The sequence below is a fragment of the Hydra vulgaris genome, chromosome 06 (assembly GCF_038396675.1).
Source record: "Hydra vulgaris chromosome 06, alternate assembly HydraT2T_AEP".
Classification (NCBI taxonomy): domain Eukaryota; kingdom Metazoa; phylum Cnidaria; class Hydrozoa; order Anthoathecata; family Hydridae; genus Hydra; species Hydra vulgaris.
This window is the reverse complement of record NC_088925.1, coordinates 5,735,495-5,750,394: the sequence shown is the minus strand read 5'-3', so window position 1 is coordinate 5,750,394 and position 14,900 is coordinate 5,735,495. Positions and strand designations below refer to the sequence as shown.

Here is a 14,900-nt window from a genome sequence, read left to right as displayed (position 1 = left end):
TTTAAATTACACATACATAATTAGTTAAATTTAAAATCAACAATTGGAATAGTCATAAAACATTTTGAGGAAATATTTTATCACTGAATTTTTTACAGTAGATTTCATTGTCTTTAAAAGACAATGCAATCTACTGTTAATAAATCATACCATGCTTACATTGAAGTAAAAATATCAGTTAAAATGTTATTTTATAATTAAAAAAAGTTATTGTTAAATTTGCTCTCAAATTCCTTATATAGTGTGCAATTTGTAGTTGTGGTTTTAAAAGCTCTTCTTTTATAAAAAATTGAATTTATGGTAAAATAAAAATTGAAATTTTTATTTTACCATAAATTATATTAACAGTATTTTAGTTATAAATAAAATAACACATTTTTTTTTATATAAAAAAATTGTATGGAGATATAAATGAAACCAAATGGACATATGAGCTTATCTAATTTCATTATTTTTACTTTCATTTTTTTCTTTCTCAGGCAATGTTTCTTTTTTCTTTTAATTAGTTTTAGTTCTATTATAAAGAAAAAATAAATTAATTTTTAATTTCTTTTTTCTTTATAATAGAACTAAAACTTTTTTCCCCAAAAAGTTTTAGTTCTATTGTAAAGTGATTTCTCTTCGTTACTATTTTTGTTACCTTGCATTTGCTCCAATAAGCAAGAACTAATGGATTAGATCATTGAGGCCCTTACTAAAATATTTACTTAGTGTAGAATGCATGTTATATATATATATATATATATATATATATATATATATATATATATATATATATATATATATATATATATATATATATATATATATATATGTATATACTTAACGAAATTACTATTTGAATAAATGATGTGTTTGTTGCCAACAATAGGAATAAAAACCTTTTCGGGTCCAATAAAGTCAGAAATATGAGAGAAAAGAAATTTTCTTATTAAAGTTTGTTAAAATATTATTAAGAATAACAGATAGTACAATGCTGTTTTTTATCTTCAACACCTTATCATACTTTATGTATATATAAAATATTGCTGAAGCAATTAATTAAAAGCTTAAAGTAGGGATAAAAATTTCTCACAAATTTTAAACTCTGGAAATTTTCTGGAAAATTTCCAAAAATTTTCAAACAAATAAAATAAATAAAAAGGTTATTTTATAACTAATGGGTTAAATTTTGTCTTTTTTAGGCTGTTATTATTGACAATTTTATGGTAAAACATTGTAAAGCAGAAAATAAAAATTTTAGAAGCTTTGAAAAGCACTTTTTTGGTATTTTGTTGAGTAGCAACTATGATAATTTGTTTTCAAAATTTTCCATAGTTGTTTTATCCTTTTATTTACTAACCATATTGAGATTTGGTGCCGTAGGAAGCTTTGTTTAAGGCTACGCATTTTTTGCACCCCATCCCTAAAGAGGGAGGAGTATTTTTTTAATGTTTATTAAATTGGCCTACAAGTTACTGAAAACTGTAAAATTACATATAAAATGAGTTGATTGAATAATTAGAGTATTTTACAATTTTTTTCTTGATTTAACAGCATTATTGATTAATGGAATGCAAAAAGTAAAGAAACACTTTTACTAAATTTAAACTATAGTTCAAATTTTAAATAGATAAAAAATTATAGTTAGCTATAAAGATAAAGAACTAACGATTTCAAGGTCAATTCAGCCGCTAAGTTTAAATAAGTGCTTTTAAGACTTGAGTCTAACCTTGCTAGGGCACTTTTGACTTATTAATAATTAATAAATCAATAAGTTAAAAAATTATGCTATATTTTAAAATGGTTTAAATGTATACTGTATTTTTTAACCAATACTGCAATGTGTGTGTGTTTTATAAATATCATACCAGGCAACTTAGTTATTTATTATTATTTTATTTAACATTCAGATTAAATGTGTTTTCTAATGTAATTTTTAGATAAATTATTATAATCTAATGAAGCTAATGCATTTATAACATATACCTTTTATAAAAATGTTTTGAAATGCAACCTTTATACATAAAAGTCTTCCTATCTTTTTAAAATTTTTATATTCAATCTTTACACATAAAAAATCTTTGTTTCTTTAAGTTATTATACAAAATAAATACACAATAAAATTTGTAAATCTAAAAAAGATTTTATTTTTTGTCATTTGTGATAGGGGAAGGAGGGGGAGGGTGTCCAAAATTTTATATTTTTTGTTTAACCAGTTACACTTAATTGATTTTTTAAAAAGTTCTAAAAATAATTCAGATTTTGCTATTTTTTGTGGTTGGTTTCTACTTCTATTTTTAGCATTTTAATAATAATAAAAAAACTTAGAAATGAGAAACCTTTGTAGTGTGTAAAAATTTTCATCTTTATGTTGAAATTTATGCAATTTAAATTTTGATTAGATAACATCAAATTAAACTGAAGGAAAGTTGCGTTTAAACAAAAATAAGTCTTACACTAGTGTAAAAATTTGCTTTCACTAGAAAATATTTTGTTATTAATTTAGCAAACTGAATTTAAATACCAATTAAAATCAAAAATATTGCAACAAGAAGTAATGAATTAGTAAATTAATAAATCATAAACTAGTAAATAAATAAATCAAAATTAATAAACTTTTTTTAGAATCTCTCAATAGTTGATGAATTTTATCATATAAAGTTACCTTAACTCAGGGTTGTTTTTGTACTTGTTTTTAATTAAGTCAACAATAAGTTTTCTTTTGGAAATTTTCATTAAATAAAATTGGCTGCTCAGTAATTGCAAGAGCAGTTCGTATAAATGCACAAAAAAAAAAAGGATGATTGTATCACTCTTGCAAATATAGTTATGCAAAATTGCCTATGGAAGGCTAATTATTTAGCTATTATTTAGAAATTATTATGGATATGTATTAGGGTCATTCCATATGAAATCATCCAGCCAATGACACCCTTACGTCTCAGAATTTGTTCATTTTGACCTCACTTGCAGTCCATATTAAAAAAAAAATAACTGCGAAAATTTTAGTTAAAAATACACATGGGTTCCAGAGATATTGTCAGTTGAAATAATGCTGACTCATCATTTTAGTGATTATCTGACGCGACTACAAAGTAACATTTAGTATCTTTATAATGGCTTTGGGAAATTTCTTAAAATTTGGTACCCCAATAGATTTTTATTCGAGGAATCCAAAAATAGCACACTCAAGACTTGATTGTCTTAGGAAATGCCTCATTTATCCGACTTTGTTCAAAATTATTGACTTGTAAATTATTGATTTTTGGAGGTGAAATGAAGAATGTGGCCCAAAATCCTGAGTAAAAAGTTTAATTGTATATTATTATTTCATCTTAGATCTACTGAAAAAAATTAAATTCATCAATTGCCTTTCTAATACTTGATCAAAATTTGCATTTAAAAATGGTATCTATTTAGAAAAACTTAAACTTTGTAACAAAAGCAATTGTTTTTTAAAATGCAAATGTTTTTAAAACATTTATATAAATAAAACACCAAATAGTGTTATTTAGTGACTATTTAAGGACATTTATATTTATATGCCAATAGAGGTCTCTGACTAACTCTGCTAAGCCCCCCATCCCACCCCCCAATCTCCCTGAATTTTTTAATTTTTTTTTATTACATAAAATGAATTAATAATAAAAAATTGTTAAAATAAAAATTAATAACATATTTGTTTTAGTTTAAGTTTGAGAAACAATTTATTTTCATTATTTCAAATCGGTGAATGCTTACATCCTATTATATCAAAAACAGGCATAAGTTTTGTTTTGTTCTTTTTAAAGGTTATACTTTACTTGTTTGTATTTTCTTAAAGAATGTGAATTTTATTGTTTTTATATTTTTTTGGCAGGTAATAGTATAAATAATAAACATATTCAATATGGAGAAATGTAACATTGAAAAAAGTCTTAACATTCATTGCCACAAAACTGGATTTTTTAGAAAACAAGATTTTGTTCAATTTAAAGATCTTTGTGAAAAACAAGAAGAATTAATATGGCGAGCAAATTTAAGGGAAAAATATTGTTCAATAAGAGTTATATGTTGCCAATCATGAGCAGTTCTATGGGAAATATTTTGAGAGGAAAATTACAAAGTGTTGCAATCCTTTTGGAACACACAAGAAAAGTAAAAAAATTGCTATAAATAGTAATCTAACATTAATTACAACAGAATTGATAAGAAAATTAAAAGAAATTGAATTAATTAGTTATAACAATTTTTTTATTTTTAGTTATTTAAAAAACTTAAAACTAAATTTGTTTCTTAGGTAATATAAAGATTTCCTTAGACTTGGCAAAATTTTTGCAAGAAAATATTGTTAATGTAACCCCAGGTTGGAAATTCTGCTGTAAATGTTACGAAAAAGCAGTAGAAACTGATGACGATTTAAATTCTTAAGAAGAATGGGAATCAAAAAGTGAGAAAAAAATTAAGCTAGATACTACTATAGAATTGCTTGGAATTTCACCAGTCAAACTAAAAAGTCTTTCAAAACAAAGCAAATTGCCTGCAGCAAAACAAAAGTTTGAGAACACTATTGACAGAGTTGCAAAAATAGTCTCATTAGCATATAATATTAAAGAAACTTCTTTAACAACAGAAATAAAAAGCCCAATTTCAAACAACAGCATTAACAATGACCATGATCTAGACATTTTTATGTATGAAATAAATAAAAAAATTTCAGAGACTGACTCGTATCGCCATAAAGTGCAAATGTTAACACTCGCACCAAAATCATGGACACGTACAAAGATATCAAGCTACTTTGAAGTGTCTGAGTATCTTGTTCAAATTGCAAGAAAAGTTAAAAATGAGCATGGAAATCTATCATTGCTCAAAAAAAAACTAGAAACCCACTTTCATCAGAAGCAGTTAATTTAGTGATTTACTTTTATCAAAGTGATGAATTTTCAAGAATGATGCCAGGAAAAATAGATTTCGTAAGTGTTAAGAAAACCCAACATGTTTAAAAAAAATTATTGCTACTCAATCTAAATGAATTACATGTTACGTTTAAAAAAGACTACCCTAACATCAAAGTCAGTTTGTCAAAGTCTTGTACGCTTAAGCCTAAATGGTGCATTACAACTAATGCGTCAGGTACTCACAATATATGTGTACGTATACATCACCAAAATACAAAATTTCTCATTGATGCCATAAAAGTTATAAAGATTTCATGGTATTGATTGTTTGTTCTCTTGAAAATGCAGAGTGCATGTTGCATCGATGTAACCAATGCCCTGGTATTGAAGCATTAAAAACTTTTTTAGTGCAAGAGTTGATGAACCATGAGCTCGAAGAAGATATAGCATTCAAGCAATGGCAGAGTACCGATCATACAACACCATTATTACAGTCTTTGCCATAGATGAATTTAATGATTTATTATGTGACAGCATTGACAACCTTACTACTCATTCATATATTGCAAAAACACAAAATAGATACTTGAAAAACTGTAAAGAAAATCTTAACCAAAACAAATGCTCAATTTTAGGAGATTTTGCCGAAAATTATCAATATGTTGTTCAGGATGAGGTTCAAAGTTATCACTAGAGTAAAAGTCAATGTTCTCTCTTTACAATTGTACTTTTTTTATAGAGGAAAAATTTCTCAAACATAAATCCTTTTGTTACCTTTCAGAAGATGTTGATCATGACACAGGATTTATTTACAAGACTCAGGAAGATATAACTAGATATATCAAAGAAAATTTACCTGATGTATCAAGTGTGAAATACTTTTGCGATGGTTGTACAGCACAATTTAAAAATTTTAAAAACTTTATCAATCTTTGTCATCACAGTAAAGACTTTGAAGTGCTGAATGGGTATTTTTTGCTACCAGTCATGGTAAATCCCCCTGTGATGGTATTGGTTGGACTGTTAAAAGAGTAGTATGTCAAGAAAGTCTAAAACAAATAACTACTGGGCAGATTTTAAATGTTAATTTAATGTACTCTTTTTGTAAAGCCAAGATAAATGGAGTTTATTTAAAATTATTTTCAAAAGATGAAATCGACCTAACAAGAGTTCAATTAGAAAAAAGATATTTAGGTGGAAAAACAGTTCCTGGCACAAGGATGTATAATCACTTTATTCCAATTGCTTAAAACACTATAAGTTATAAAAAAACAAGTATTAATAAATGCACTGAAACATTTGATATCATTCGAACAAGCATGCATAATAAAGAGATTTCATTAAACATAAAAAAAAAAGGATTTTATTGCATGTTTTCATGACGGATTTTGGTGGGTTAGGATTGCTGAAGATGTAAGTAACCTTGATATAAAAGTCAGATTCATGCATCCACATGGACCAGGTAAAAACCTCATTCGGCCAATGAGAAATGACGAGTGTTGAGTGCTCAATTCTGAAGTTATGTGCCTAATTTCTACACCCACAACAATATCAGGTTGTACGTACAACATATCTGATTTAGATTTGGAGAATATAAGCAGTTGGTTACAAAAAAAAAAAAAATTTACTACATTTAAAATTATTTTGTAATTTTATTTACCTGTTTTGCATTTAGAATTTGTCTTTCTTTTTATCTTTTTTTCAAATCCTTGGATGTAAGGCTAAAAAGGAGGGGAAGTTTAAATAATTCCCACTGTCTACCTCATTATGTCAATGACTATATTAGTCTTAAAATACTAAATAATACCATAAAGATATTGATATAAATAAAAATGTTTAAAAACATTTCAGTATCTTTGGTTTTAAAATTTAAGATCTTTAAAATTGTGAAAAGATCTCAGTTTTTAGTGCTTACTTTGAAATATGAGGTAAATATTTATCGATTTAAAATAATGAAAATAAATTTTAGAGTTTATAAAGTTTCTCAAACTTAAACTAAAAAATAAAAAATATATATGTTTTTAAATTATATTTTAATAATTAATTCAATTTATGTAAAAAAAAAATTTTTTTTCTTGGAAGATTGGGGGGGGGGGGATAAAGAGTTAGTCAGAGTCCCCCTGGCCCTCCCGTGGCATATAAATATAAATGTCCTTAAATAGTCACTAAATAACACTATTTGGTTTTTTTAAAAAAAAAATCAGGGATGCGAAGTCCCAAAAAGGACTCCAGATTTGAAAGTCACTAAAAGATTACTTTATCCTTGATTTTGGTATCCAGGAGCTCTAAAAATATAAATAAGTTTATGGACTACTAATAGGAAAAAAATTAAGACTTTTAAGTTAGAGGAACAATCATTTTTTGAACCCGGAGTCCTTAAGTATAATGGCGGCAAGGACTCCAGGACTCCGGGCTTAAAAACAATTAGTTTCAAGTCATTAAATCTCATGAATTTTTTTCTTATAGCAGATCATAAGTCAACAAACATGTTTAGAGCTTCTGGACATTACAGACTTGGAAAAAATATATACCGGAGTCCTTTTGGGACTCGGCATCCCTGAAATAAATGTTTTAAAAAACATTTCAATTACTTTTGTTACAAAATTTAAGTTTTTCTAAATAGATACCATTTTTAAATGCAAATTTTGATCAAGTATTAGAGAGGCAATTGATGAATTTAATTTTTTTCAGTAGACCTAAGATGAAATAATGATATACAGTTAAACTTTTTGCTCGGGATTTTGGGCCACATTCTTCATTTCACCTCCAAAAATCAATAATTTACAAGTCAATAATTTTGAACAAAGTCAGATAAAAGAGGCATTTCCTGAGACAATCAAGTCTTGAGGGTGCTATTTTTGGATTCCTCGAATAAAAATCTATTGGGGTACCAAATTTTAAGAAATTTCCCAAAGCCATTATAAAGATACTAAATGTTACTTTGTAGTCGCGTCAGATAATCACTAAAATGATGAGTCAGCATTATTTCAACTGACAATATCTCTGGAACCCATGCGTATTTTTACCTAAAATTTTCGCAGTTATTATTTTTTTAAAATGGACTGCAAGTGAGATAAAGATGAACAAATTCATTTTATCCATAATGGGTAAATCCATATGACTTCATATAGATTTACCCAATATAGATAAAGTATAATGGATTACAAAAAAGTTACATAGATGAAATAGCTGATGTATTACGTTTTCTATCAAACTTTTGCAGTTAATAAAACAGTTACAAATAATATTGAGCTTATGCGTCAGCGTTGCACGCAATGCAATTAACTTCAGAAATTCTGTCTATTACAAAATTGGTATCCGAAACATGTGAAATCAAGATTTAGGTAATTTAAAATTGTTTAGAGAAATATATCCCATTATAAAAAATGTTGGAAGTATAAAGTACAGTTAAAACTAGTGACAGGAACAACTAAGACAGCGAGTTATCAAATGAAGAACTGCAAACTTTGCATTAGACGTCCAAGAGAAATTTTATCATAGCTTGTTTAAAATTTCAAAGCAGCCCATATACTTGTGAATCAAGTTGTCAAAGAATATATTGAAAAAGAGATAGATCTGTTAAATGCCAAAAACGATTGAAGAATGGGATATTTGTTTAGGGATACAGTAGATCTATTCTGTAAAGATCCACACAAAAAATGCTGTTATATACGTTATGTTTATAGAGGAATAAGTTATTAATTTAGGTTAACTTTAGTTAACTTAAATTAATAAGTTAAGTTTATTTAGTAAGTTAAGGTAAGTTTCTACTAGGAAAGTCCTCATAACAATCTGCAATCATCTACATGACTTTTTTTAGTTGTTAAGGTGCACCAAGACTGACTCAAGGTCTTTTCACAATGCACCGTAGAAAAGCAATTTATCTAGGGAGTTCACACAGGTGTCACAAGGAGACACGACTGCTATGAAGTTATTTCACATTTTTACTTGTAATTGATACAAATTGTTCTATATAAGGACTAATTTCATGTATAATGCCTAATTTTCTGTTGTATTTATAACGATACATAATGGTTATGTATTTTATTGATATAATGAATGAAAAATTATTTACTATGAATTCTACTTTAATAATGATATTGGTATCACCTAAGTTAACAATCAATTGTTTAATCAAAATTATCACTTTTATTAAAATTGAAGTAGAAGGCTAAATATTTATAATGAATAAAAAGTATTAAGTAATTCAAAACCAGCATAAAAAATTAAATAAGAAAAAGTGGTTAAACTAACTAAATCTAAAAAAAATTACATTTACCCCCCCCTCCTTATTTGTCAAAATAATTAGCTCAAAAGACAGGCTGCTAGGAAAACATCAAATTTTTGTTGTTCCACTAAAGTAATACACGAAAAAGTAATATAAAGGGTGGTTAAATTTTAAGGGCCAATGTTAAATTTGAATAAAACACAAATTATTAAGGAATTTATTGTATTATCTTTTTATTATGATAATATGGTATGATTTAATTATGTATGGAATAAATGGGCCAAATGGGCGCCGCGACCTCGGTGGAACACCTCTATCTGATGGTGCAAATTTTCGATGACGCTGAGGCATAATTGAGGTTCTATGCCGTTAATGTGCCGAATTATCTCATCCTTTAGCTCTTGAATTGTTCTGGCTTATCAACGTACACCTTTTCTTTTAAATACCCCCAAAGAAAGAAGTCCAACAGTGTCAAATCACATGATCTTGGCGGCCAATTGACATCGCCACCATGTGAGATAACACGGCCATTAAATTTTTCTCGCAAAAGAGCCTTTGTTTCGTTAGCTGTGTGGCAAGTGGCACCGTCCTGTTGAAACCACATATCCTCCACATCCATATGGTCCAATTCGGGCCATAAAAAGTTCGTTATCATCTCACGATAGCGAACACCATTCACAGTAACTGCCAGACCGGCATCATTTTGGAAAAAATATGGTCCGATGATGTCGCCAGCCCATAAACCACACCAAACAGTCACTCTTTGTGGCTGCATTGGTTTTTCGACAATCACTCTCGGATTAACATTCGCCCAAATGCGGCAATTCTGCTTGTTGACGAAGCCACTAAGGTGAAAATGGCCCTTATCACTGAAGATGATTTTTTTTGGAAATTGATCATCGATGGTTGTCTTTTCTTGCCACCATTCTCACCTTTGACGACGTTTGAGATGGTCAGTGGGCTTTATTTCTTGGGTCAACTGCACCTTGTAAGCGTGTAAATGCTAATCTTTATGCATAATGTTCATCATCGACGAGCGTGAAAGGTGCAATTGTTGGCTACGACGACGAGTTGATGTGGACGGCTCTTCAGCCACACTGTCGCGAACAGTAGCGATGTTTTCGGCAGTACGAGCTGTACGAGCATGTGCTGGTCTTTTCACATCTCCTACAGACCCGGTTTGCTTAAATTTATGCACGATTTTTCCGATTGTACGCACATTTGGACAATTAAATTTTCATAATAGGCCTGAATAACTTTAACGCGTTGCTCAATTGTGTAACTTTCCATGGTTCAAGTTGAGTCAGTCTGAAATTGAGAAATAACACATTAAATGCAGAAAAATAATTTACGTTTAGGTTTGGTTCACATTCAACATCGGCCCTTAAAATTTAACCACCCTTTATAACAACTTGAGCGTTTTATTGCTTTTTTAAAAAAAATTTGTGATTCTTAAATTGAAGAACATTTTTCTAAAAGTCATGTTTTTATTTTTTTTAGAAAAACAAATAAAAACAACTAATTATCCAGGCAAGAATATTTGAATATCAATAATTTTGTAATCGGAAATAAAAATTATGAACAATTTTTTTTTTAATAGTAACATAGTTAGATTTGTTCTTTTTTTAATAAAGAATTTGAAAACATTGAAATAACTCAAGTTTTAAGATAATGGACCTAGCGCTTTTTAGAAAAACACTCTTCAATTGATAAACTTGATTATAAAACTTTGACTAAAAGATTCGTATTTTTTTTTATTATGCTTGTGGGTCTCTATATAGAGACCCACAAGCATAATAAAGTAATATTATTTTGTATTTTTGGTTGAAATATTTAAAGAATACCCAAATACTACAATGATAAAATGCATATTTTTGAAACAAAGAAATGAGTTTTCTTTAAGTAAGTTTATTGCAATAATATTTTAAAAATTTCCGGAAATTTTGAGCATATTTTCCGGAAATTTTGAGCATAATTCACGGAAAGTTTGAGCATAATTTCCGGAAATTCTGAGCATAATTTTCGGAAATTTTGAGCATAATTTCCGGAAATTTTGAGCATAATTTCCGGACATTTTGAGCATAATTTCCGGAAATTTTGAGCATAATTTCCGGAAATTTTGAGCATAAATTCCGGAAATTTTGAGCATAATTTCCGGAAATTTTGAGCATAAATTCCGGAAATTTTGAGCATAATTTCCGGAAATTTTGAGCATAATTTCCGGAAATTTTGAGCATAATTTCCGGAAATTTTGAGCATAATTTCCGGATATTTTGAGCATAATTTCCGGAAATGTTGAGCATAATTTCCGGAAATGTTGAGCATAATTTCCAGAAATGTTGAGCATAATTTCCGGAAATGTTGAGCATAATTTCCGGAAATGTTGAGCATAATTTCCGGATATTTTGAGCATAATTTCCGGATATTTTAAGCATAATTTCCGTAAATTTTCAATGGTAATTTTAAATTACATAACTTCACTGGAAAAAGCTTTTACATCAAGTTTTGTAAACATTGGGCTTTTTATTGGTATATGCGCTTAAGTTTATAACTTGTATTGTTACATAACATTGGAAAGAGCATAAAATTAGTAGCACAATGGCAAAATATCATTGAAATCTAATAATTCCAAAAAACCTGATAATTCTGAGATTTTTTGATTGTTTAAGTAATTAAATCCAATTACATAAACTTCTTTAGAGAATCTTTAAATTTTCCTTTCGGCACACAGAAGTTTCTCGATGAAATTTTTTGTGAAATTTAACAGATGCATAAAATTTATATATTATAAATTCAATAAGTTAGAATGATAATAAATAAGTTAGAAAAATAACTCAATATATCTTCGATAGTGATGCATTTCTGAAACCAGCACAAAGTTTTTAATACTTATATGCTTTAGAAATGTTGGTAATGTCAAAAAAAAAAAAAAAAAAAAGAAAATAAGCTTGAATTATTTAATTCTTAAAATTAAATTAGATTTAAACTACTATAAAATAACACTAAAAAGCATTTTTTTTAATTTAACTCGCCTAGAATAACGAGTTACAGAATTTATTTTTAAAATTGGTGCTTTAAAAGATAAATACATGCTTTTTATTTTGGTTTGAATATAGAGCAGTAGTAGTCTTTTCGGTATTTTAATAATAAAATTAAATTCCACATAGTGATATACAAAACTCATCTACAGAATTAAAAAAGTATTTAAACAAAGACAAAAGAAAAGTGCTGATAATTTTAAATTAATGAAATCCACTAATGTGTGTGAGTTCCACTTTAGTCCTGAGGAAATAAAAATTAGTTCTGGAAATGGAAAATCTTTTCGAGCTCGAAATGAAGTTATTTTTATTTGTTTGCAATATTAGTTGTATAATTAACATTTAATATCAGAAGCATTTCCAAAAAAGTTAAATGTTTTATATGACAATTCCATAAAGCAAAGCAAATATTTTTTCATTTTTTAATTATACTTAATATAATATTATAAATATGTAATTGAATTTATGAAATTTGTGTTTTCAAATCAGGGTTTTTCATCATGAACTTTATTGTTAAAATTATTATATATTACAAATTATTGTAAAAAACTATATAAAAATATATTATGTTCATTCATACAGCAAGATTTCCCATGAGCAATAATGCATTTCACCTATGTTGAAAAGCATAACCAGATTAAATAAAAAATGTTAACAAAAACAGAGTATATACTCTGCTTTTCTAACATATTTTTTTGTAAATATCTTACAAACATTTACATTAAAAAATAAAGTTCAATAATTAAGTGTGTAGGGATTTATCACAAAAATTGTTTAATAAACAAACTTTTGCTCATTTGTTTCTTTTAACTTTTAATTTTATCTTTAACAAATAATAAATAAAGATTTTAGTATAGATAATCTTAATCACATTAACTAATTCTTAGAACATTAACATGTATAATTATCAGCTTGTATGTTGCAATACATCAAAAATTTTAAAAGCTAACTTTTAAAACATTACAGTGAATAAAAAAGACAGCACAAAGTTTGAATTTGCTCATTTTTAAGCTGCAAAAAACGATTCATTTAATATACTAACTTCTGAGCTACGACTTTATAATTAAAAAAAATATCTTTAATCACTTTTAAAGAATGTTGACTGAAATGTATAATACTTTTGACATTGTATATACTTGTTTATAGTTTAGATATATGTATAACTATAGTTTTTATATATCTTATTATCTTATATTATATTATGCAGACTAATTTGTGGAGATCTTATTAATGTCTTTAAATGCTGCAAAATTAATTAATATAATAAAAGTTTATTTGAAGTTGATAACCAGTTAATACTCCTGATCATATATTCAAACTAAAAAATTATTTTTCTTGCTCAAGTCATCATCATCATCATCATCATCATCATCATCATCATCATCATCATCATCATCATCATCATCATCATCATCATCATCATCATCATCATCATCATCATCATCATCATCATCATCATCATCATCATCATCATCCTCATCATCATCATCATCATCATCATCATCATCATCATCATCATCATCATCATCATCATCATCATCATCATCATCATCATCATCATCATCATCATCATCCTCATCATCATCATCATCCTCATCATCATCATCATCCTCATCATCATCATCATCATCATCATCATCAAATAAATCTATATACCGTAAGCAGGTTTGTCATTTTATTATATCAAATTACAATTTTATTTCAATATTCTAGTATTTTCCAATTGGTAAAAGTAAAGAAATACCAATTGAAGTTCGTTCCCAAATTATTGCTTTATATAACCATACTTCCAAATTACATAGGCAAATAGCGACAGTTATTAGAGTTTCCCATAGCTATGTGACCAAGATTATTAAACTTTATAAAGTAACAGGGGAATTTACTTCAAGATCTCGAAGTGGTCAGTCGAAGGTTACTTCCTCGAGAACAGACTTAAGAATACGACGAGAGGTATTAAAGTCCCCTTTTTATAAGCGCAAGAGAGATTAAGGAAAGGTTGACTCCAACATGTGATCAAGTTAGTGAAAGAACCATTCAAAGTCCTAATTCCTCAAAATATGATCCAAGATAAACCATCAAGACAGTCAAACATTCTTCAGGTGTCATGGTTTGGGCTTGCTTTGCATATAAGGGTGCAGGAAGTATAGAGTTCATTGAAATGAACAAAAAAATGAACAGTGCCCGATATGTTGACATCTTATCACAATGTGCAAATGTTCTTTGAAAAAGCTTCACTGTTCAATATTTCAGCAAGATAATGCCATTTGTCACACCTCTAAAATATCAAAGGCTTGGTTTGTAGACAACAAAATTGAAGTTCTTCCTTGGCCTGGAAATAGCCCAGATCTTAATCCTTTTAAAAATTTGTGAAAATACATCAAAGATAATCTTGATAGAACCAAATGTACATCTACAGAATCCTTGAAGGATGAAATCAGACTAGTATAGTGTCTGGAAGCTAATAAAGATCAGTGTTCAAAGTTGCCTAGAAGACTTCATCTGGTGATTAAGAACAAAGAACATTGCTTTGTTTAAATGTATTTATTAAAAAGTTTATATGTTTAAAATGTATTTATTTTCATTTGAATTCAATACATTTGTGTGCGTTTGTTTATTGATCGCTTAATGTGTATGCAATTGAATGCGGTGCAAATTCCTTTAGGTTTTTTATTAAAGCATGTCATATATATATGATTTATCATCAAAGTTCAATATTAGTTTCATACATTAAAAAAATAATGAAATTATGCAAAATTTATAAGTGGTTTTAAA

At 27.7% G+C, this 14,900-nt stretch overlaps 1 protein-coding gene and 1 long non-coding RNA gene across 3 annotated transcripts in view; both read left to right on the top strand.

Annotated features, from left to right (window-relative positions):
* Window positions 1-14,900, top strand: part of LOC100213972 (ATP-dependent translocase ABCB1) — a 100,876-nt gene that overhangs the window by 1,385 nt on the left and 84,591 nt on the right. The gene's annotated exons all lie outside the window — the stretch shown is intronic.
* LOC136081607 (uncharacterized) lies at window positions 3,840-6,549 on the top strand. The gene is made up of 2 exons (XR_010638941.1): window positions 3,840-4,119; window positions 4,262-6,549. It is a non-coding gene; the product is annotated as an uncharacterized LOC136081607 (long non-coding RNA).